Consider the following 24,597-nt stretch of genomic DNA (forward strand, 5'->3'; position numbering starts at 1 on the left):
TACTTGGAATGAGGATACTTGATGTGTTCACACTCTTTGAGAGGAGCCTCCATGTTCATCTTGAGGAAGAGCAGGTAGCTGGGGTTGTTGGGGGCACATTGGGGCTGTAGTCACAGCTCCCCTTTTGGTCCTTCTAAGCACTAAGCTTGATGGTGAAAAGCACCATGGAGGTCCACATCCAAGAAGATGGCTTCTGATCCCTGCCATGGTGCAGACAGGTTTTCAGTGAATGAAGAGCTCCCAGATCTGCTCAGCCACCGCACTGGTGTTCTCTACCACCGTCAGCTTGGCATTGTCCACAGGACTCTTCTCTGACTTCAAGGAGCATCTTTGACAGAATGTGTGTATACACATGGTGATCTCAAGGTCCTTGAACAAATGGCAGCAAAGCTGGAAGCAGAGCTTTCTGAGGGCTGCTAGGCAAACCCCGGTGTCTTTGGCTCCTTCTCCCCATAGGACAGGGAGAACGTGGGGAACAGGGACACGCTGGGCTCAGAGTGGAGGAAGCAGATGGAGATGGAGGAGTCAAGCAGCATCTGAGTGGCAGGGAGGGTGCTGATGGGGGTGGGGACATGCTGTGTCCTCTTCATCCCTGGAACAGTTAGACGAGGGTACTGTTTGTACTTGCTGGTACCCCCCGCCCCAAAGAAAAGCAGTTGCAGCTGGTGCTCATGCCCAAGCTCATGCTCTAGAAAGGCATCTAGGGTCCCCGGGTGGCCCCACCCTCCCACTTCATCGCCCCCACCTTCCCCCACTGCTGGAAAGGGCTTAAGTGTACTTCTAAAACTTTAGAGTCTTCTAACTGGTATCTTCCTCCATATTCTTATATGCTGTTAGGATCCCAGTTTCCTTTGGGAATTACCTGTCATAGATATAGTCCAAAAAAACTGTCTCTTGCTATTTGATTCTTGTTGCTAGAATTGCTCGATTTATGAACATGAACTTTCTTCTCTGTTCCAGTAGACTTACAACTAAAGTCACGTTGTGTTCTCAGATTCATAGAGCAACTCCAGTAATACAATCAGATATCTATAATGAAAAGCTGTAAATTCATTTTATCCAGGTAGCCCCTTCTTTCTTGGCTGAGATAGCATATGAGGGTGAGGATGTTGGTAGGAGAGTACAGGGAAGGAAATCTTGAGGGTAATAATGGTTTAATGAACAGTCATTGTTTTCTGATGCATAAGAGCTTGTAATTTGAAATGTGATGGACTATATAAAAGGGTACATCTTCAATTCCATTTATTTTTCTAAGTGACTCAAGTGAGTCAACTTTTAAAGATGACTGTCCCAGTGTACACTGGTCTGAAGAAAAGCTAGTAATTTTCTGAATTCCAAACAATATTCTATGAAAAAGGAAGTATTTGAAACATTCAAAATAGATTTTAATCTACAAAATGTAAAAACACTCTCTCTATCATGTATCTCATCATATGTTTTTTTGCGTCACATGCTCAGCTGAAAGGACCCCTAGGTAACTTTGAGGTTTTTGTCTTTACTGTGTAAGATACCAGTCGAACTCAGGTTTGCTTGCCCAACATGCAGCAAAGCCAGTCTGCTGATACCTGGTTATGGTGAAGGAAATTATGGCATTTGCAGGGCACCAAGCAAGGAAACTATGCATCTAATGCTCAAAAGACCTGAACTCCTTGATGGCTTTTAGGGAAGGGTTTTTAAAGCCAACATTAGGGTACATGGATGACAGCACATCTGTTTACAACATGGTTTCTTGAATCTTTTAATCATCTGACCTACTGCTCAGAAAAAAGATGCCTTTCAAAATATTACTGCTCATTGACAATGGCAACCGGTCACCCAAGGGCTGTAATGGAGATGAACAATGAGGATAATGTTGGGTTTTGTGCCTGCAAACACGACATCCATTCTTCAGCCCATGGATCAAGTGAAAATTTTGACTTTCAAGTCATATTATTGAAGTAATACATTTCCTAAGGGTATAACTGTCAGGAATAGTGATTCCTCTGATGGATTTGGGCAAAGTCAATCAAAAACCTCCTGGAAAGTATTCACCATCTTAGATGCCATTAAGAACATTTGTAACTCATGGGCAGAGGTCAAAATATCAACATTAACAGAAGTTTGGGGGGAGAAGCTGTTTCTAACCCTCAGGGATGACTTGGAGGAGTTCAAGACTTCAGTATAGGAAGTAACTGCAGATGTACAGATGTAGTGGAAATAGCAGGAGAACTTGAATTAGAAGTGAAACCTGAAGTTGTTACTGAATTGCTGCAGCAAGTTCTGAGAGGACTGACTTCAATTTTTAAAGAAATTCTACTGTAGGTAAAATGTGACCAAGCCATACAGCATGCTACAGGGAAATTGTTCTTGAACAGAAGAGTCAATCAGTGTAGCAGACTTAATTGTTGTCTTATTTTAAGAAACTGCCATAGACATCCCAGCCTTCAGCAGCCACCACCCTGATCAGTCAGCTTCCATCAACATCAAGGCAAGACCCTCCACCAGCAAAGAGATTATGCCTTGCTGAAGGTTCAGATGATGATTACAATTTTTTTAGCAATAAAGTATTTTTTAACTGAAGTATGTACATTGTTTTTAAAACATAATGCTATTGTACACTTAATAGACTACAGTATAGTGTAAACATAATTTCTATATGCACTGGGAACCCCCAAATTTGTGCAACTTGCTATATTGCAATATTTGCCTTATGGCAATGGTTTAGTACTGAACCTTCAATATCTCCAAGGTGTGCCTGTGTATTATTTTCATTGTCAGCACATTGGAATATATTTGACTGATAAATGTAAGGATTTTTATGATTAAAGAGATCAACAGTATGAAATTTGACAGCTCTGTTGTGAAGCTTGAACACTGATTATGTTGACAGTTGGTGGCAGTAACTAATGTTAGAGTAGGACCTGAGCCCAGAGACAAGAGATTGGTGGTCTCAGGAATAAAAAAGAGAAGTAGTCAATTGTTTTCTGTGTATCCTTCCAATCAGAGTGATTCCAAGAAGAGTGAATCTGTTGATCATATTTCTGAACTACTGCACTTTTCAATGAAAATAACTCCTTTTAAAATAACATCCCATTATACACATATATTTAAATAAAGTATTCCTCCCTGGAAGATGATCAGATTTCAAAGTTACTACCATTACATTCCAGGCACATCTCTATCTATCTATCTATCATCTACCTATCTATCTATTGATAGCCAGATAGATATACCAGAGAGTGCGAAATGTGAAACTCGGGTTTGAGGATCAGGCTCCAAAATTACTTACCTCATATTTATAACAATTTCAAATTTTTTACAGTTTCTTGGTACAAACTCATATTGTGAAGAAGAAAGCATACAACTCACTCAGTCACTCTTGCAAACAGCTACAATACACTGTGAATAAGAGGTAAAATATTATGATAATATAAAACTGTGAACAAAAGTTTTACTTTTTATTTAAATAGCCACATATCCCTTTAAAAAGACATTAAATTGCTCAGTAATTATAGTTAAAAATAATGTGATCTTAATTTTCAGTGCTTATTAAAAATCCTTATAATCCAATAATCATGGGCTAAATTATAAAAAAGTAAGAATTTGTTATTTAATAATTATTCTCATTTTGAATGTGTGAAATCTCAATAGTCCTTTAGATATAGAATAATGTTTTATAAAACAGTTGTCTAAATTAGATGTATTCTGGGATCAATATTTAATTATATATTAGAGAAATGTATTTTATAAGAAAATTATACTACCTGTATATATATATATATTTTTCTAATTTATTTATTTTATTTATTTATTTTCGGCTGTGTTGAGTCTTCATTGCTGCGCGCGGGCTTTCTCTAGTTGGAGCGAGCGGGGGCTACTCTTTGTTGAGGTGCGCAGGCTTCTTATTGTGGTGGCTTCTCTTGTTGTGGAGCACAGGGTCTAGGCACACGGGCTTCAATAGTTGTGGCATGCGGGTCCAGTAGTTGTGGCTTGTGGGCTTGGTTGTTGTGCCGCATGTGGGATCTTCCCGGACCAGGGTTCGAACCCGTGTCCCCTGCATTGGCAGGCAGATTCTTAACCACTGCACCACCAGGGAAGCCCCTGTGTATATATTTTAATAAAATAAAATTACTTAGATTTTCTAAATATAAAATATAATTTAAAATACTAATGAAAATTTACATTTCAATATACAGGCCTTATAAGTATTTCAGTACATTTGTTTAAAGATATATTTTGGTTCCAGAGTGTTTTCATACATAGAATCATAATATATTCATCCAAAAAAGAATTTACAGATAATTTGATCCAGCCTCTTTATTTAACAGGTGAAGAAACTGATATTCAGAAAGGTCATGAGATATTTACAAATAGAAGCCAGATGTTTTGACTTTCTGTCAAATACTCTTCTGTTATACATGTTGCAACTTCATGAATCATCAGTTTTCATCAAAATGAAATGTCATAAAGGCCCAATATTAAACATATTTAACCACTGTATTATATTAGATTGATGAAAAACTAAACGTTTTTCAGTATCCCTAGATCATTACTTAAATATTAATGTGTGTGTTTTTGTAATTCTATAGATAAACAGCTATTGGCTTTCTACTTTGAAATGCCAGTAGATCAATAATTTATTTCATCAAGACAATTGTAACATTTTTTCCTTCTCGTTTCTGTAGTTTTTTCATACTTTACAGTATACAGTATTTGAAACAGAATCTGTTTCTTTTTATACCTTTATCCTACTTCTGCATGGTTTTTAGATCTCTTGCAATTGCTTTCAAAGAGGTGAAAGAGATGACTTATCCTTACTTACCTAGCTTGAAAGATTCATCTTCATATCAGCCCATAGTGCCATGCTCTCATACAAATCATAGGACAAGAATAGTAATTTTTCTATTTTGTAATGTATGTTTCTCTTAAAGGATGCCCTTGTTTTAAATAACAGAGATAAAAATAACCTTTCTCCAGGGATTATTATGAGGATTGCACAAAATCACACTTGTAAAGTATTACTTGTCTTGAAAAAGTAACAATATTTGACATCTCTCTTTGTCACTGGATGTAGTGAAAACAAACCAGAGTAGCATGAGGAAATGTGTAAGATTCTGTTACCCCGAATGTTAAACAGCAATGAATTTCTCACACATATCTCATTTAGGTCACAACAAATAGAGTTTTCTCATTTAGTAATTCAAACTCACATCCCAAATTAAAATCTCCACACACTAAGACAAAATCTTTGAATGAAAAGGAAGTCTGACAACTTCAGCATAAGGGAAGGGTATCTTCAGTGACCTTCACCACTGTTTAAGGAATTTGTCTGCTGGACATCCATTAACTTTTTGCCCATAGAATGTTTTGCATCTTATAATCTTCAGCACCCTGAAAAACACTAAAGGACTGTTCCCTATGACAAACATAATTAAAGCAGTGTATTGGCATTTTGAATTTATGTGCCAACAGGTGTCCTAGTATAAGAAAATATAAAAGAATATTTAATTTGGACAAAGGCTTGCCTAAGTTCTTAAAAAAGGAAATAACTTTTAATGAAACAGAATAATTGTACCTTAAAGAGGGAGTCAGTTATTATTCCTTAATTTCTGTTTCTGTTTCTTTATAAAGACTCACCAACACCTGTTAGGGTGCCAAACTTTTAAAGAAAGCTTGAAAAGCAGAATTCTCTTATGGTTACTATTGTTGGTTATTTTGTTTTTAAAGTGGAAGAAAAGTCAAAGAAGGCTATATTAAGCACCAATTTAAAGAGAGTGCTAAAAGCCACAAAACTGAAATACTTAGTATGAAATTTAAATATTTATATACTACAAGATTCTTTTGAATAATAATTATCACAACCTTGGGTGCAATGCTAATGTATCTGAAATGTTTTCATTGCTAGAACTTACTGCAGGGAATGTGTGAGGAAAAAATATAATCAGGCATTATCTAGAATCTCTAGGCAAATAATAAAGATGAATCAGTCACCTTTCTAATTAGAAATGCTTTACAAATTATAAAATATAAAAATTTATGTCAGTTAAATATGTATGTTTCATATTCCATATCTGTTACAGTGGAACTATATATACATGTTTGTGTGTACATGAGTACATGTGTGTGCTTATGGGTGAATTTGACACATGTATGTTTGTTAAGGCTACTTATATAATAAATTTCTAAGGCAACTTAAGATTCCTTTATTTGAAGCCTAATTATGTTATATAAAGCCATTATACTATGTAGTAAACACGATTGGTACCCTGCCCATATCACCTTTATTGGGCTGGAGTGTCCATGTTTCAGCTACTATGGCTGTTGTCTGACAATAGTTGAACTCTGTTTCCTTATCCTGAAAAATGGTCTTGGCAAAATTGAGTTTTCTGAAACAACCAGAAGTAGCTCACAGTTTTGCACTCACCCTAGGCATGGATAAAGCCAAAGACTAACAGATACGGGAGTACAGAAAACTAGCAACCTTCCCTCAAGGTTGACAACTTTGTACTGCCATTTATGCTCTCTGTTGGTTCAGGCTGAAGCTAGAGATCAGCTGAAATCAAATCTTTATCTAGCTTTTTTTTTTCATGCTTAATCTTGCTTCCTCACACTTTCATAGGTTTTAATGACAGAATTTCATTACTATATCATTTGCACAATAATCCTTCTTTTAGTCTCTGCTCCTAGGGAACCTGAACCTGAAAACAAGAATCCAGCTACCACTGTGTACAATGAGGTTACAGCCAAAATTGGATGTTTTGAGAAGTCATTTGCACAATTCTATTTAGTTATTACCTAATGGTTTGAAGAGGTCCTAATGAACCTTAAGATTCTAGAAAACTTGGGAGAACATTTCCCATAGATCTCTCATGTTTCTGCACATCTTGAATCCACTTTTGTTCTGGAATGTTTTTGTTATTATTATTGACTTATTTTTAGAACAGTTTTAGGTTCACAGCAGAATTGAGAGGAAGATACAGAGATTTCCCATATACTTCCTATACCCAAACAGCCTCCCCCATTATCAGTATCCCCCACTGGAATCATACAATATGGAGCCTTTTCAGACTGGCTTCTTTCACTTAGTAAGATGCATTTAAGGTCCCTCTGTATCTTTTCATAACTTGATAGTTCATTGTTGTTGGTGTTGAATAATATTCTATTGTCTGGATGTACCACAGTTTATCCATTTACCTACTGAAAGATATCTTGGTTGCTTCCATGCTGAGGCAGTTATGAATAAAACTGCCATGAACATCTGTTTGCAGGATTTCTGTGGATATAAATGTTTGAATCCTTTGGTTATATAAAATAATAATAATAATAAATAGAAATCTCAGTTAAATAGAGTAGGAAGACCAAAGTGGGGAGCTCTCACACCCTGTGATGATAACAGAGCCCAACAGGACGAAGAAAGACTCCATTTCTTTCCTGGCAAGGACTCAGCCAATGAAAAGCCATGGAATTTTTGTTTACTAGAGCCTACCCAACCTCCTTTTCATCTCTATAAAAGCATTCTCCTTCCTTTGCTATGCAGGATTTGCATATGGCTTGCCATGGTTGCAGACCCTGAATTGCAAATCCCTGCTGACCCCAAATAAAACTATCTTTGCTGGAGAAATATCTGGTAGTCTCTTTGTTTCAAGTCAACAGGTAGATACCAAGGAGCATGAGTGTTGGATCATATAGAAAGAATATGTCTAGTTTTGTAAGAAATTGCCAAACTATCTTCCGAAGTGGCTGTACCATTTTGCACTCACTCCAGAAATGACTGAGAGTTCCTGTTGCTCCACATTTTCTTCAGAAGTTGGTGGTGTCAGCGTTCTGGATTTTGCCCATTCTACTAGGTGTGTAGTAGTATCTCATCTTCATATGCATGTCTCTGATGATTTATGATGTGGAACACCTTTTCTAATGCTTACTTACCATTTGTATATCTTCTTTGGTGAGGTGTCAGTAAGGGTCCTTGGCCTAGTTTTTTTGTTTGGTTGGTTGGTTGGTTTTTTTTGCGGTACACGGGCCTCTCACTGTTGTGGCCTCTCCCGTTGCGGGGCACAGGCTCCGGACGTGCAGGCTCAGCGGCCATGGCCTAGCCACTCCGCAGCATGTGGGATCTTCCCGGACCAGGGCACGAACCTGTGTCCCCTGCATCGGCAGGCGGACTCTCAACCACTGCGCCACCAGGGAAGCCCTTGCCTAGTTTTTAATTGGGTTGTTTTCTTATTGTAGAGTTTTAAGAGTTCTTTTGTTAATATTTTGGGTAACAGTCTTTATCTGATGTGTCTTTTCAAATATTTTTTTCCCAGTTTCTGGTTTGTCTTCTCATTCTCTGAACATTGACTTTCATAAAGCAGTTTTTAATTTTAATTAAGTCCAGCTTATCAATTTATTTCATGGATCTTACTTTTTGTGTTGTACCTAAAAAGTCATCACCATACCCAAGGTCATGTAGGTTTTCGCCTATGTTATTTTTTAGGAATTTTATAGTTCTGCATTTTACATTTAAGTCTGTGTTACATTTTGGTAATTTTTGTGAAGGCTATAAGTCTGTACCTAGATTTTTTTGTGGTTTTTTTTTGCATATCAGTATCCAGTTGTTCTAGCGCCATTTCTTAAAGAGACTGTCTTTGTACCATTGCATTGCCTTTGCTCCTTTGTCAAAGATTGGTTGACTATATTTATGTAGTTCTGTTTTGGGGCTTCCATTCTGTTCAGTTGATCTATTTATTTGTTCTTTTGCCAACACCCTACTTTCTTAATTAGTGTAGCCTTATAGTGAGTCTTAAAATTGGGTAATATTTGTTTTTCAACTTTGTTCTTTACCTTCAGTATCATTTTGGCTATTGTCAGGCTTTTGCCTCTCTATTCAAACTTTAGAAGCAGTTTGTTGCTATCTATAAATAACTTTCTAGGATTTTGATTGTGACTGAATCTATATATCAAGTTGGGAAGAACTGACATCTTGACAGTATTGTGTATTTCTATCCATGACATGGACTATCTCTTCATTTCTTTAGTTGATTTCATTTATCAGAATTTTGTAGCTTTCCTCATATAGATCTTTTACACATTTTATTAGATGTATACTTAAGTAATTTATCAGAGGCTAATATATAAATGGGATTGTGTTTTTTATTTCAAATTCCACGTGTTCATTACTGGTATATAGAAAAATGATTGACATATATTAACCTTGTATTCTTTAACCTTGCTATAATTGTTTATTACTTCCAGGAGTTTATTTGTTGATACTTTGGGATTTTCTACAGATAATCATGTCACCTGTGAATAAAGAGAGTTTTATGTGTTCCTTTCCTACATGTATAAATTTATTCCCTTTTCTTATCTTGTCCCATTAACTAGAACTTCAAGTAGGATGTTGAGAGGGAGTGGTGAGAGTAAACTTTCTTGCCTTGTACCTGATCTGAGTAGGAAAACTTCAAGTTTCTCAGCATTAAGTATGTTAGCTGTAGACTTCTTGTAGATATTCATTATCAAGCTGAGGAAGTTCTCCTCTATTCCTATTTACTAAGAATTTCTATCATTAATAGATGTTGGATTTTGCCAAATGCTTTTTCTGTACCTATTGATATGATCATGTGAGTTTTCTTTTTTTAGCTTATTGATGTCATGGATTACATTAATTGATTTTCAAATGTTGAACCACCTTTTTATGTTTGCAATAAACCCCACTTGGTTGTGGTATATAATTCTTTTTATACACTGTTGGATTCTATTTGATAATATATTGGTAAGGATTTTTACATATATTTTCATGAGAGATATTGATCTGTAGTTTTCTTTTCTTGTAATGTATTTTTCTGGTGTGATTTTAGGGTAATGCTGGTCTCATAGAATGAGTTAAGAAGTGTTCTCTCCACTTCTATCCTCTGAAAGAGGTTATAGAGAATTGGTAGAATACCTTCATTAAGTGGTACAATTTACCAGTGAACCCATCTGGGGTTGGTGCTCTCTGTTTTTAGAAAGTATGCATTCTGGAGTAATCTTTCCAAGGAGGTTTGTATAGGGGACAACTTTAATGATAACATTAATGGCTCTCTCCATGCCAGAGTGCTGATTTGTTTACTGTCCAAGATAATAAATATAGTATCTCCATCTGGGACAAAGATGGGTAGGTTCGCTAGCAGCTTCCTTATATAATTGGGATTCCCTAAACTTTTGGTTTCCTTACCTGTGATGCAAACCCTCTGCATGTGCAGCACCCATCAGGGCTGCTCTGTATCACTCTATGGGACATGGGAGGGGGTGCTGAGGGAAAGCAGTGCAACCATGTAGCCTGTGGTGCCGTTGTGCTACAAGTAATAAAATCTTGTATCTCTGACCAGGGAGTTTCTTGTATTCTGCCAGCATCTATAAAATAAAGATACTTATGGGAATATTCCCCTATGTTTTCTATAATATTAAGCTTCTTTAGAACCTCTTTACACCATGAGGTAATAACTAAAAAATGAAACAAGGTAAAATATCATATCCATCACAGTTCTTCACAAGAAACCTCCCCAGAAATATACATATATCTTATCTAGCAAAGATAAGTGAACAGAGATGCAGAAATTATGCTAACACCACATCTACAGAAACAGATTTAATTAAAGACAATATAGAGTAAACATAATGTCTTGAGATACTTTAGAATCTCGATGATCAGATTCTGTTGTTTACTGAGATCTTCCAAATAGATGTGATCCATCACAGACTTTATTAACAAATGATGTGAAGAGGAATTTGAAATGTATTAATAATGTATATACAGAAATACCCAGCTTGGAGTGAATGGTTCTTGTTTGACATTTTGAATTCCAGAGACTTCTCCTCCTTATTCCTGGCAGGGTATGAAATAATCAGTATATTCTCAGCCACATGAATTTAGACATTGCTTTTTGTATATTTTTACAAGTCCGTTGACCAAGCTGGTAATTATTCAGTGCATACAATTGTGACATTAGGTTCTACCTACATTTCTTACTGACTTTCATGTTCCATTTGAATTTGAGGCTTTTTTTGTTTTTGGAAATTTGGGACAACCAGGAATTTTTTAAGTAGATACAAACAAGTCTTACCTTAGAACAGGACTTCTTTTTTTTTTTAACATTTAATAGCTTTTCATTAAAGTCAGATAAAACATAAATAAGAGCAGAATATTTTAACTTTTATCTATTTTATGTCAGGAGGTTAAGGTGAGGCTTCTCACAGATGACTTCAAATTAAGATTTAATCATTCTATTTTCCTAACATTTGGAAACAGCAGTGATCTTAGAAGAAAACTGAATCAAGACATTTAAACATCTGGGAAAGTTCAGCTCTGAGATTCACTCCCAAACGACCTCATGCAGTGTATTCATACTAATGCAGTGTATTCATACTCACTGTGTTTAATAGAAAGAAGCTTTGTTAAAATGAATCTAAGGACATGTTTAGCTGTAGCATTCTATGATGAATCTAAGATCTTAATTACCAATTATAAAATTGTTTTAATGAAGAATCATGATGCATTTATAGCTGTTTGGGGAACAAATACAAGGAAATACTGATACTATTATGTACTAAATTAAATTTAATATAGTTGGTGATTTATGTATGAGCTGTTCATGATAGAAGATTTAGAAATTAAAATAGAGGTGAGACTTGAATGACAGCCAAACATATGCTTGAAGACCAACAAGGTAAAAGCATCCTAGGCAGTATTTATGTAGATATAAGGGTGTGAGAGTCTGGTATGTTTGAGAACTACAAGTGTATAGTTTAGAGTTCCTAGAACATAAAGTTTGAGTCAGGAAAGAGCTGAGAAGGGTTTTAACGTGAGCAGAGGGCAACCCATGAGCATTCAGTGAAAAGGAGTTTAATTTGTATTATATCAGCTGTATATAGCTATTGAAGTTTTTGAGGAGGTTTGGGATATAATTAGATTTCTCATTTTCAATTTTTGCTAGCAGAAGGCTGTGTAGGAAGTAAGAGAAGTAGGAAGGAGGAACAGATCTCTAGTGCAGAGAATGACCGCAGCCAGCCGAGTGTAATTTGAAGATTAGCACAAGGTTACAATCTTTCTTCAAAGTCAACCTTAGACTCTTGCTATTTGGGAACTTGGATACCATCTCTTAGCATGTGGTCAGTCCAGGGTGCTGTTTTCTATTAACTCTCCATATCTAGGGTATATGGACAACCTATGACCTATTTTTGCTCTATTTCTTACACTTGATAGAAACTACATTTTCAGATCAAAAGTGGAAGAACTTATATGAATGAATGGTTTTGCATGCTTTTTAGGATTCTCTAAAGACAAAGACACTAAACATGAATATTCTACCCAGAATTGAGTACACTTTGTTAGTAACTTTGAAACAGCCTTTAAATCATTTGCCAGAAAACTCTGTGATAGATAACACCTAGGACTGAGGCTCTCACTTTATATCAGAATGTAACTAATGCCAACCCTTTGAAGCTATATTAAGAGTTTGTTTTGTTTTGTTTTTTTAATGTGTAACTTTGATGATAATGTAGTGCTCTTATGTAAATATTCCTTGAAAGTTCTGTTTTACTCATCATATCTCAGATGCAGATCATTTTTAAATAGAATTTTAACTACTTTAGTGAAAGGAATCAGTAAAGCATCAAATGCTAATCCTATATCCTATCTCTATTTGCTTCTTGATTTGAAAACTTGAAGGGCATGTTCAATTATATTTAAATAAGTGTTTGCCAAACATACCTAGTTTAGGACACTAGTGGAAAGTATGGAATCCCAGGTTCCAATTCAAACTCAATGAATCAGTAACTCCTGGAAAGGAGTCTTGAAAGCTGAATTGTAAATATAACCCACGTAAGTCTTCAGAACAGAGATTTTAAGAAATCAATTGCATTATCTCATTCATTACCTGCAAACTGAAAAATATGACATTGTAGCACTTCAAATAAATTAATGAATAACAATATTTCCTTATGTTCTTCACTTATGATTTAAAAGGGGGTAAATAATGGAGTTAAGAATGGCTGTAAAAGGAAAGAGAATGATATATGTGCAGTTTGAATGAGGTATGGACAGCGAAGATGAAATGGTGAATGGCAGATTGGATAATACCTGTCCCCAGATTCCCAAGTAACAAGGACATTTTTTTTCTGAAAGTATCAATCTAGGTTATGGATGGTGGTAATAAATATCACTGAGTCAAGAAGCAATCACTAAAGGCATCTTTTATCCCCCCAACTCAGTCGACAGAATCCACTAAAAACCAACAACCAGTTGTTCAGCTTCGTCAATAATTTTGTAGTCAAGGTCATATTTTCCCAGAGTGTTTAATGTTATGGTTTGCAGGACAGAATCAGGAGCCTTTCTAAAGTTGAGATAGATTATGTGTACTGCATTTCTTGATCACTTATATCTGTCACCCTGTCCTAGGGAAAAGAGACTATTTGACAGGATTTCTTCTTTTAAATTCTGCCTGAATGGGCCCAGGAACATGTTTCATGCAATTTTAGGTGAACAGTTTACTGTGTGTTTCTAAATAGAAAGATGCTCATAATCAGAATCTAGATTCATGCTCTTCATGTGATCTTTTGTTAGGCTGTACTTTTACTTTTGGTGTTATAAATTATGACTATGAGTCCCTAACTCTAGTGACTTGAAATAATCATTTTTAGCGTTGTAGGCTATTTGTAAATAATTTTTTTAACTCTTGAAGTCCACATTTTATTTTGTTCATATTGTGCATAATATGACTTTGTTATTCTTTCTGGTTTTAGGTTAAGAGTTGTCACAGCAAACATTGTAAAAACACAAAATCATGAGAGATCTCTCATTTAAATTTCATTTTGGCATGGGAAAAGGGAAAGAAGACCAGAATATGTATTTGGAAGATAAATTTATATAGGGAATGATTCCTCATTGTTTGATAGAATTGAAATTTTACTAATTCAATAATTAGTAAAAGTGTAGTGGTAGGGTGTTTTGCATCTATCAACTCTCCAACAGATAGATGGAGAGCCAGGATCTGTGAAAAATGCCTGGAGTAGTTTGCAGGTGATAATTAATAAAAATAATGTTTAGAGAAAGAGAAATCAAGGCTTTAAATTGATAGTGATATTCATTATGAGCCATAAGTTTCTTTCTTTGAAAATTTGCTCTATAGATTATGGATTTTAGTTTTTTTAAAAAGAGCAAGTAAAATTACTCTTTTAGGTTTTGACTGTAAGTTAATTCATTTGGTAAAAAACTTTAGTACTACAACCTTTCTTGAATACAGCCACCTTTATCACCAACCAGGAGGCAGTCCCCAGAGGTGGAGCAAATCATTTGAGAATTTTAAAGCCTTCCTAGTGCTATCTCAGAAACACAGACTTTACAAGACATGGAAATATTATGCCTTTCTACTCATCCTCAAGGTTATTTGTATTTCCGTGCTAATGTGTTGCCCACTAAAGTTATAATTATCATCTTTTGGCTTAATAAAAATGCAACCTTGTTTTCAGCTAAATCCTATCATTTCTCTCCCTTTCTTCAAAACCAAGCAAACTGTTTTAGTTTGTTCAGGTAGGGTGTTACAAAGAACTAAGTTTAACAAAATGAAATTAAATCTCAGAAATACCTCTGAAGCTAAGTGTGCTGGGTCAGTCCTCATCTCATCATAGATAGGCAAAATTACGAGAAAAGTAAGTAAAAGAAAAGTGTTTAAGTGAGTGCTTCTCTTTTCTTTTTTCTTTCTTTTTTTTTGGGGGGGTGGATGAGAGATTTATTTCTGTAAAGTGGCAGAAGTGGGGGGAAAATGTTGGCTTTACTGGGGAATGTGCAAGCAACTGTCTTATTCTTCTAATCTGTGTGAGAAATAGATCAAGTTCCTGCCTTTTTTTTTTCAGTTAGAGGAGGGAAGTGGGTAATTCTGTTCACCATATTCTACCACCAGCCGTTGTCCCTCTTATGTGATGATTTGAAATCTATTGTCTCTGCTAGATGTATGTATGCAACTGTGTATTTTGTCTTTATTATTTTTATTGTGCTTTTCAAAGTTATTCATCTACATAATCAATGCAAAAGTAAGAAAATAATAGGTGTAGCACAAGTCATGGTCAAAGGAAGTACTAAACTAGAGGATCAGTTGATCAGTGAACTTCCTTTGCAATTGATACAGGTTAGCTCAACAGATACTTCACCTGGCCCTCAAAGACCTTAAGGCAATGCCGCTAATTTGCAGGTAGAAGTATTATAGAAGTTACTGTCACTTTCAGGAATTTATGGCCCTGCCTAGCATGGATAGCCTCTTAGTGGGCCTACTGCTTTGACACAGGGTTGTTTCTTGTCTCAGAGCTGAGGGTGTTCACTGTTTCTTTTCTTGGCAATTGACACAACCTTGAGGAAGCACAGTGGCTTGATTGTCCTTCATTATGACCAAATTCTGCAACACTTGAGCTAGTCTTTCCACCTATTCACTTTGTGTAATTCTGATTCTCTGTCCCAAGCATGCCTCCCCTTCTTGATCTTTGGATTCCCATCCTCATATTTCATCACCTGATTCTGTCACTATAGTCTCCTCCCTTTGGGGCCCTTATTCCTTGAAAGTTTAGAAAGCCAAAAAACAATACAAAACAGAAGGACAACAACAACAAAAAAAAACCCACAGTAACCTCTATCTCATCTTAGCAGCTGTTTTTTTTTAGACTAATTATTTCTAAATACATTATAAATGCAGTAGAATATATGCAATTATATTTTTCTTCAGTTTAGCCACAGATTCAAATTCCTTCAGTCTTTTTAATAGTTTAATACTTGCATATATTATCCCTTTATTATTGGTTGTTTCCATACTTCATTGTTTCCACACACAATGTTGAACATTGTGCATACTCTGCAATAAAAATTTTCATGCATATAGCTTTTTTATTATGCTGGATACTTTCCTTAAGGCAAATTCTCAATTGTGCATCAAAGTTTGTAGAAATCTTTATAATTTTGCTGGTGTTAAAATCCTTTCCCTTGTATTTAATAATGCCTAAACATTGTAAAAAAATAAAATAGTACAAATAGTTTATTACAGAAAAACAGTATTGCCATCTTCAGTTTCATTTTCAAGAAGTAAGAATTCTTAACATTGTGTTTTAAGATATGTCCGTTTCCTCTATTTAAGTAAATGATATATTTAAACAGTGAACTTTTAATTTGCTATTTACTATTTTATATAATCAATGAATTGCTTGCTATCAAAAGTGAGGATTTTTTTAATTGATACAATCCTCATCTGTCCTTTCAACATTGTCATTTCTCTAATTTCATTAGTTGTTTTAAATAAAAATTATATAAACATCAATTTCTATTTCATCCACTTTAAACTATGCTTCATGGATTCCCACTACATAGAATAAATGTATTAAGCACCCATCCCCATCACCACCTTTTTTCCTTCTTTGTTACCTCTCTCAAATTACGTCAAATTTAACTATAATTTTACATTACCAAGCTGGCAATATTTTAATTTTAGCTTAGTAACATTAATTAAAATATCAGTTATATCCAAGCTTTGTCCACAAGTTTATTCCAATCATTGAAAAATAATTAGCAAATATGCAGTAAAATGTATATGAGTATATTTTCACTTTAACTCACATAATACTAGGATTACACTTTCTCCACAGATCAATGTGGCTTATTTTTTTACATGCATTCTCTTGTTGAAAAGCATGATGTAGTACATTCGGATCCATCCAAATGTACTACATATCTGTATATGTCTATTCTATATATATCTAGAATATAGAGATATATATATTAAGGCAAATTCTCAATTGTGCATCAAAGTTTGTATAGATATATAGATATATATAGAATATACAGATAGATATATATCTATAGAATAGATATATATCTATCTGTATATTCTATATATATCTATATATTGTCTGGTTAGTTCATATATCCTGGAGTTCATCTTTGCATACGCATTTGTTGCTGAGAGCAAAATAATATTCTTATGGTCCTAATGATTTACACTTTTACTTCTTCTTCTGTGTAATGGTGTAGTTCATCCCACTTAAAGTACATCTCCTATTTCTTTTCTGAAGATGATGCAGAAACATCATTTGAAATTTAAGGATAATCATGAAGCAAGATAGTCTTTTGGGAACATATAAAGAACTTCTAATTCCCTATTGCTGGAGGATAGTAAAAGATAAGAATTAGGACCAGATATAATTGTAAAGGTGACATAGAATGTCATTAAGATGTATCTACTTTCTATCTGTAAAAAGAAAGGAGAGGTAGGTGAAGAGGAGACATGTCAAAATTGTATGTTTTTCTTAAAAACTAACAGATAAAAATGTTTTCCCCAATCATTGCTCAATTCTTAACTGGGTTCATTAATCCTGTAACTCTATACTATTTAATATATCTTATTATTTTAAACAGAAAAAAATCATGAAAAACTTAGGTTTGTAAAATAACTTAATTATTTGGGCTGTATTGCTCAGTTATATGGACCAAGCAGTCAATCACAGCCTTTTCCCTGCCAAACTGAAGTTTCTTGAATAGATCAACTTAACTGCTTTCTAGCATTCTATTACCTTCAATGTAGGTGGTCTACTCTGATGATTTCCTCTTGAATGACTTTCTAAAATATTAATGACAGCTGTTGTATATTAATTAATTAATTCCACGATTGTATTTTGAGTAAATACAATGTACCAGATACTATGGTAAGTGTTTTATGTGTGTGACCTCGTTAAGTCCATAAATCAGTATGAATTGGACCTGAACCTGGGAGATCAGAACTTAACGGAGCCTCTATTTAAATCAAAATTGTCTGACTCCTTGTTTTTTGTGCTTAAACACAATTCATATTGTTTCTGAATCACAGCTATTTTAGAGTATCTGGCAAGACCACCAGGAGATTTTAACAAACAGAGCTATTAAGATAGTTGTCTAAATGGGTTGAATTAATCAATCAGCTCACATATTTAAAGGCTGCTTATTTGGCTTTTTATTCTCTCTTTTTCTCTGGCTTCCTGTCTATGGCCATTTCATTGCTCTTTAGCACTTCCATTAGAGACTTGGCATGAAAAGAGAAAAAAGATGAAAACTAAATGAGGCTATTTGAATTTCCCAATAGGCTTACCAATTTTTAAATATTCCTTCAGGGGAGTATGATGTAGTGTAGGTAAGCTCACCTACTCATCCAGAAGGTCATATACCATATTTAAGCATTATCCTTTTTGTCCATTGGAAAGTAGGCATGTGTAAATCCACGTGAACTTATTTGAAAATACTGCAAAATCTGCCTTTTCGAAATGTTTGCAAATTTCACTGATACAGTAGGTTTATTGATTTTCCAATTAATTTTGATTAGTGTATTTTATTTCATTATGTTTTTATTTCATTTTTTCATTAAATCGTTTTATTGAGAAGTCGTTCACACATCATAAAATCTGCCAATTTACATTGAGTCATTTCATATGATTTTTAGTAGCTATCCTGAGTGGGGTAACTATTAACATAAATCAATTTTAAAACAATCTTATCCCTACAATAAGATCTCATATGCCCATTTACTGTAAATATCCAATCTTATCCCCGCCCTAGGAACCCACTAATCTGCATTCTGTCTCTATAAATTTGCCTTTCCTGATTGTGTAATATAAATGGAATCATGCAATACATTGTCTCCTGGGTCTGGTTTCTTTAAATTAACAATATAGATTGACATTCATCCAGGATGTAGCCCGTGTCAGTAGCTTGTTCCTTTTCAATGCTAAATAGTATGCCATTTTATTAATATACCACATTGTGTATATCTGTTTACCAGTTGATAGATACTTGGATTGTTTAATTTGGGCTATTATGAATAATGATGCTGTGAATATTCACATATGTTTCTTTGTATGGGCATATGTTTTCATTTCTCTTGGATACTTACCTATAAGTGGAATTTCTAGGTCATATACTAGTTTTATTTTTATCTTTTTGAGAAACTACCAAATTGTTTTCTAAAGTGACCTGTAATATATATTTACACACTAACATAATTTATCAACTTGAGTTAAAATAATTATGTTAATATTATCTTGAAGTATGAATTTTTCTGCAGTGGTTTCTGATAAAATTAAATATAATATATTGCTAATTATTTGAGAGAATATCAAATCTAATTGTATAGAACTAAGAGATGCATTTTACAAATAATGTATTATGTTTCTATAGAAAACTTGATAAAATTTTAATAATTAACTTTATTTGAAAGGAATATAAAACTAAAGGAGAAAGTTTACATATGTACTCAACCTACACCTGGGATATCTTTAAGGGAGTCTCTGTATTGCATATGTGTGATGTTAAAAGACAAGAGGCCCAAAAGAATTCATCTGTGCTAAACCCTCATCACCAAACAGAGATGCAACACCTAATCTAGTTGCAGTTTCAGCCTCTCCCAGTAATGTAACCAGTCAGTCTGGAATTACCAGGTCAGCACTAGTGAGGTAATCCACCTGATAGACTCCTGCCATCCTCCAAAGGAAGGCGACTTTGCCTGAACAATCTACTCTGCTAATAACTTCCCTGTCCCACCTCCTCTGCCCTATAAAAGTCTTCCCTTTTGTACAGCTCCTCAGAGCTCTTTTTTTCTGCTAGATGGGATGCTGCCTAATTCATGAATGGTTGAATAAAGTCAATAAGATCTTTAAATTTTACTCTGTTCAATTTTGTTATTTAATGATGACATTAGAAACAGTAATAAGTAATATTCCAAGTGGAGTATTTCACTACTAAAAGACAGAAATTTAGAAAGTTTTTGATCTGCTAATGGCAAAGTAAGTTGTAAGTTAAGTTGACTTAACATTTTACATAAAAAGATTACAAACTTTGCTGAGGGAAATCTTGTTTGAAGACACTGGAGAGAAACCCAAAACATCTGGAAACTGGAGGATGTATAGCATTTGAAAGATGCACTGGATAAGACTCATGTTTATATGAAGGCACTCTCTAGTCTCCTCTAGAGAGAAACAGCTATATTCTTTTTATAATAGACGCACTATAAATATAAAGACAGGTTGAAAGTTAAAGAGTAGAAAATGGCCTAACATGCTAACTCTAAGCACAAGAAAGCCAATGTGGCAATACCAAAAACAAATAATGTAAATCTTAGGATACAGAGTATTAAAATAGAAAAAATAATTATTCATAATAAAAGGGTAATTTCATCAGGAGAACATAGTAAACAAAACTTCATGTACAGATTTTAAAAATCCACAGTCATAGGTAGGGAAATGAATACCCATCTCTCAGTTAATGATAAGCAGCAATCAATTTTTAAAAATTAGTATAGCAAGACCCTTTTTGACCCACCTCCTAAATTAATGAAAATAAAACAAAAATAAACAAATGGGACCTAATTAAACTTAAAAAGCTTTTGCATAGCAAAGGAAACTATAAACAAGACAAAAAGACAACCCTCAGAATGGGAAAAAATATTTGCAAATGAAGCAATGGACATGCAGCTCAATATCAAAAGAACAAACAACCCAGTCAAAAAATGGGCAGAAGACCTGAATAGACATCTCTCCAAAGAAGACATACAGATGTCCAAGAGGCACATGAAAAGATGCTCAACATCACTAATTATTAGAGAAATGCAAATCAAAACTACACTACCAAACGTAAGGTAGATAGCTAGTGGGAAGCAGCCGCATAGCACAGGGAGATCAGCTCGGTGCTTTGTGACCACCTAGAGGGGTGGGATAGAGAGGGTGGGAGGGAGGGAGACGCAAGAGGGAAGAGATATGGGAACATATGTATATGTATAACTGATTCACTTTGTTATAAAGCAGAAACTAACACACCATTGTAAAGCAATTATACTCCAATAAAGATGTAAATAAAAATAAATAAAAAGCAAACAAAAACACACACACACACAAAAAAACTACAGTGAGGTATCACCTCACACCAGTCAGAATGGCCATCATCAAAAAATCTACAAACAATAAATGTTGGAGAGGATGTGAAGAAAAGGGACCCCTCTTGCACTGTTGGTGGGATTGTAAATTGATACAGCCACTGTGGAGAACAGTATGGAGGTTCCTTAAAAAACTAAAAAATAGAACTACCAAATGACCCAGCAGTCCCACTCCTGGTCATATACCCTGTGAAAACCATAATTCAAAAAGACATATGTACCCCAATGTTTATTGCAGCACTATTTACAATAGCCAAGACATGGAAACAACCTAAATGTCCAATGACAGATGAATGGATAAAGAAGATGTGGTACATATATACAATGGAATATTACTCAGCCATAAAAAGGAACAAAATTGGGTCATTTGTAGAAATGTGGATGCACCTATAGTCTGTCATATAGAGTGAAGTAAGTCAGAAAGAGAAAAATATCGTATATTAATGCATATATGTGGAATCTAGAAAAATGGTACAGATGAACTTATGTCCAGGGCAGGAACAGAGACACAGATGTAGAGAACAGACATGTGGACATGGCAGGGGGAAGGGGAGGGTGGGATGAATTGGGAGATTAGGATCAACATATATGCACTACCATGTATGAAATAGATAGCTAGTGGGAACCTGCTATAAAGCACAGGAAGCTCAGCTTGGTGCTCTGTGATGACCTAGATGGGTGGGATGTGGGGGTGGGAGGGAGGTCCAAGAGGGAGGGGGTATATGTACACATATAGCTGATTCATTTCATTGTACAGCAGAAACTAACACAACATTTTAAAGCAATTATACTCCAATTAAAAAAAATAGTATGGATATAGATGACTTGAATAATTCTATCAACCAACTTGAGCTCATTGATGTTTCTAGGATACTCTATCAAACATCTGTGGAATACATGTTATTTTCAAGCGCACGTAGCTAGACCATTAACTAAATCTTAAAAACTAAAAAAAAAGCAAACTAGGATCATGCTGAATATATTATTTGGACAAAAGTTAATTAAATTGAAGATAATCAAAAAAGTTTACCCAAAAATACTACTAAATAATGAAAATTAATACAATACACCTTTAAATAAATCATGCATTTAAACAAAAATTAAAAGAGAAATTAGAAAATATGTCAAACAGAATAATAATAAAACACCATGAAAATTTCCACACTCCAATGAACTGAAGTGGACTGTTGCATGCCATCTTTGCATCTCACTCCTACATTCCCTCATTAATCTTTATTTATGTGTAATTGAGAACAGTATCACTCACACAACTGGAACTGACACTTTCAGACAGTCCCTTATGGGGAAAATCATAAAATGCTAGAAATAGATATTGGTCACCAGATCATTACCAGAAGTGGCTCGTAAAATAAAAGTCAAAAAGAATCAAATAACTGGAGAGATATCCATGTTCATGGATAGGAAAACTCAATATTGTTGAACGTCAGTTCTTCCCAAATTTATCGATAGATTCAATGCAATCCCAATCAAGATTCCATCAAGTTATTTTTTGGATATCAGCAAATTGATTCTAAAGCTTAAAGACTTGCTGGACACAGGGTTGCCACAAATATTCCATTATAAAATTGCGAACCACAATAAAGCAATGTGCAATAAAAATAGGTATGCCTGTACTTGGCTTCACAACTTACTCTGAAGCTGCAGTAATCAAGACAATGTGGTATTGGTATTGGCTAGGAATACATCAATGGAACAGAATAGAGAGCCCAGAAATTGACTGAAATAAATACAATCAACTGATCTTTGACAGAGGAGGAAATGCAATGCAGTGGAGCAGAAATATCTTCAAGACATGGTGCTGGAACAAATAGACATCCACATGCAAAAAAAATGTATTTAAGCACAGGCCTTACAACCTTCACAAAAATTAACTCAAAATGGATCACTGACCTAAACATAAAACACAAAACTATAAAACTCCTAGAAGATAACATTGGAGAAGACCTTGGTGACTTTGGGTATGGTGAAGCCTTTTTAGATATGGCACCAAAAGTAAAAATCATGAAATAAATAAGCTAGACTTTATTAAAATTAAAAACTTCTGCTCATAAGATACAGTGTCAAGAGAATAGGAAGACAAACCACAGACTGGGAAAAAAGATTTCCAAAGGACAAATCTGATAAAGGACTGTTACCCAAAATACACAAAGAACACAAAATACTCAACAATAAGAAAACAAACAACCCAATTAAAAAATGGGCCAAAAACCTTAACAGATACCTCGCCAAAGAAGATACACAGATGGCATATGAGAAGATGTTCTACATTATATGTCATCAGAGAAATGCAAATTAAAACAATAATGAGATACCACTATGCACCGGATAGAATGGCCAAAATCTGGAACACTGACAACACTAAATGCTGGTAAGGATATGATGCAATCAGAACTCTCATTCACTGCTGCTGGGAATGCAAAATGCTACAGATACTTTGGAAAAGTTTGGTGTATTCTTTTTTTATACAAAACTAAACATACTCTTTATCATATGATCCAGCAATTGCACTACTAATATTTACCCAAAGGAGTTGAAAACTTAAGTCCACAATGCACCTGCACACAGATGTTTATAGCAGGTTATTTATAACTGTCAAAACTTTGGAGCAACCAACATATGCTTTGGTAGGTAAACAGATACATAAACTATGGTCTATCCAGACAATGGAATATTATTTAGTGCTGAAAAGAAATGAGCTATCAAGCCACGAAGACATGGAGAAACCTTAAATGCACAGTACAAAGTGAAAAGTCTACATTATATATAATTTCAACTATATGACATTCTGGAGAACGTATGGAGACAGTAAAAGATCATTGGTTTCCAGTGGTGAGGGCAGAGAGAGATGACTAGGCAGAGCACAGAGGGTTTTTTTAAAATATTTTTTTATACAGCATGTTCTTATTAGTTATCTATTTTATACATATTAGTGTATATATGTCAATCCCAGTCTCCCAGTTCATCCCACCAACACCCCCACCCTCCCCCTACTTTCTCCCCTTGGTGTCCATACATTTGTTCTCTACATCTCTGTCTCTATTTCTGCCTTGCAAACCAGTTCATCTGTACCATTTTTTCTAGATTCCACATATCTGTGTTAATATATGATATTTGTTTTCTTCTTTCTGACTTACTCCACTCTGTATGACAGTCTCTAGGTCCATCCACATCTCTACAAATGACCCAATTTTGTTCCTTTTTATGACTGAGTAATATTCCATTGTATATATGTGCCACATCTTCTTTATCCATTCATCTGTTGATGGGCATTTAGGTTGCTTCCATGACCTGGCTATTGTAAATAGTGCTGCAATGAACATTGGGATGCATGTGTCTTTTTGAATTATGGTTTTCTCACGGTATATGCCCAGGAGTGGGACTGCTGGGTCATATGGTAATTCTGTTTTTAGTCTTCTAAGGAACCTCCATACTGTTCTCCAGAGTGGCTGTATCAACTTACATTCCCACCAACAGTGCAAGAGGGTTCCCTTTCTCCTTACCCTCTCCAGCATTTGCTGTTTGTAGATTTTCTGATGTTGCCCATTCAAACTGGTGTGAGGTGATACCTCACTGTAGTTTTGACTTGCATTTCTCTAATAATTAGTGATGTTGAACATCTTTTCATGTGCCTCTTGGCCATCTGTATGTCTTC

The 24,597-nt window shown here is 34.9% G+C and overlaps 1 pseudogene across 1 annotated transcript in view; it reads right to left on the reverse strand.

Annotated features, from left to right (window-relative positions):
- Window positions 1-222: 222 nt before the first annotated feature.
- LOC309974608 (large ribosomal subunit protein eL8-like) overlaps window positions 223-24,597 on the reverse strand; it is a 193,505-nt pseudogene continuing 169,130 nt past the window's right edge. The window contains exon 4 of the transcript in view: window positions 223-369. The product of the transcript in view is annotated as a large ribosomal subunit protein eL8-like (transcript). The remainder of the gene's footprint in view (window positions 370-24,597) is intronic.

The sequence above is a fragment of the Leucopleurus acutus genome (assembly GCF_964270905.1).
Source record: "Leucopleurus acutus genome assembly, chromosome: 18".
In the NCBI taxonomy this organism is placed as follows: Eukaryota; Metazoa; Chordata; class Mammalia; order Artiodactyla; family Delphinidae; genus Leucopleurus; species Leucopleurus acutus.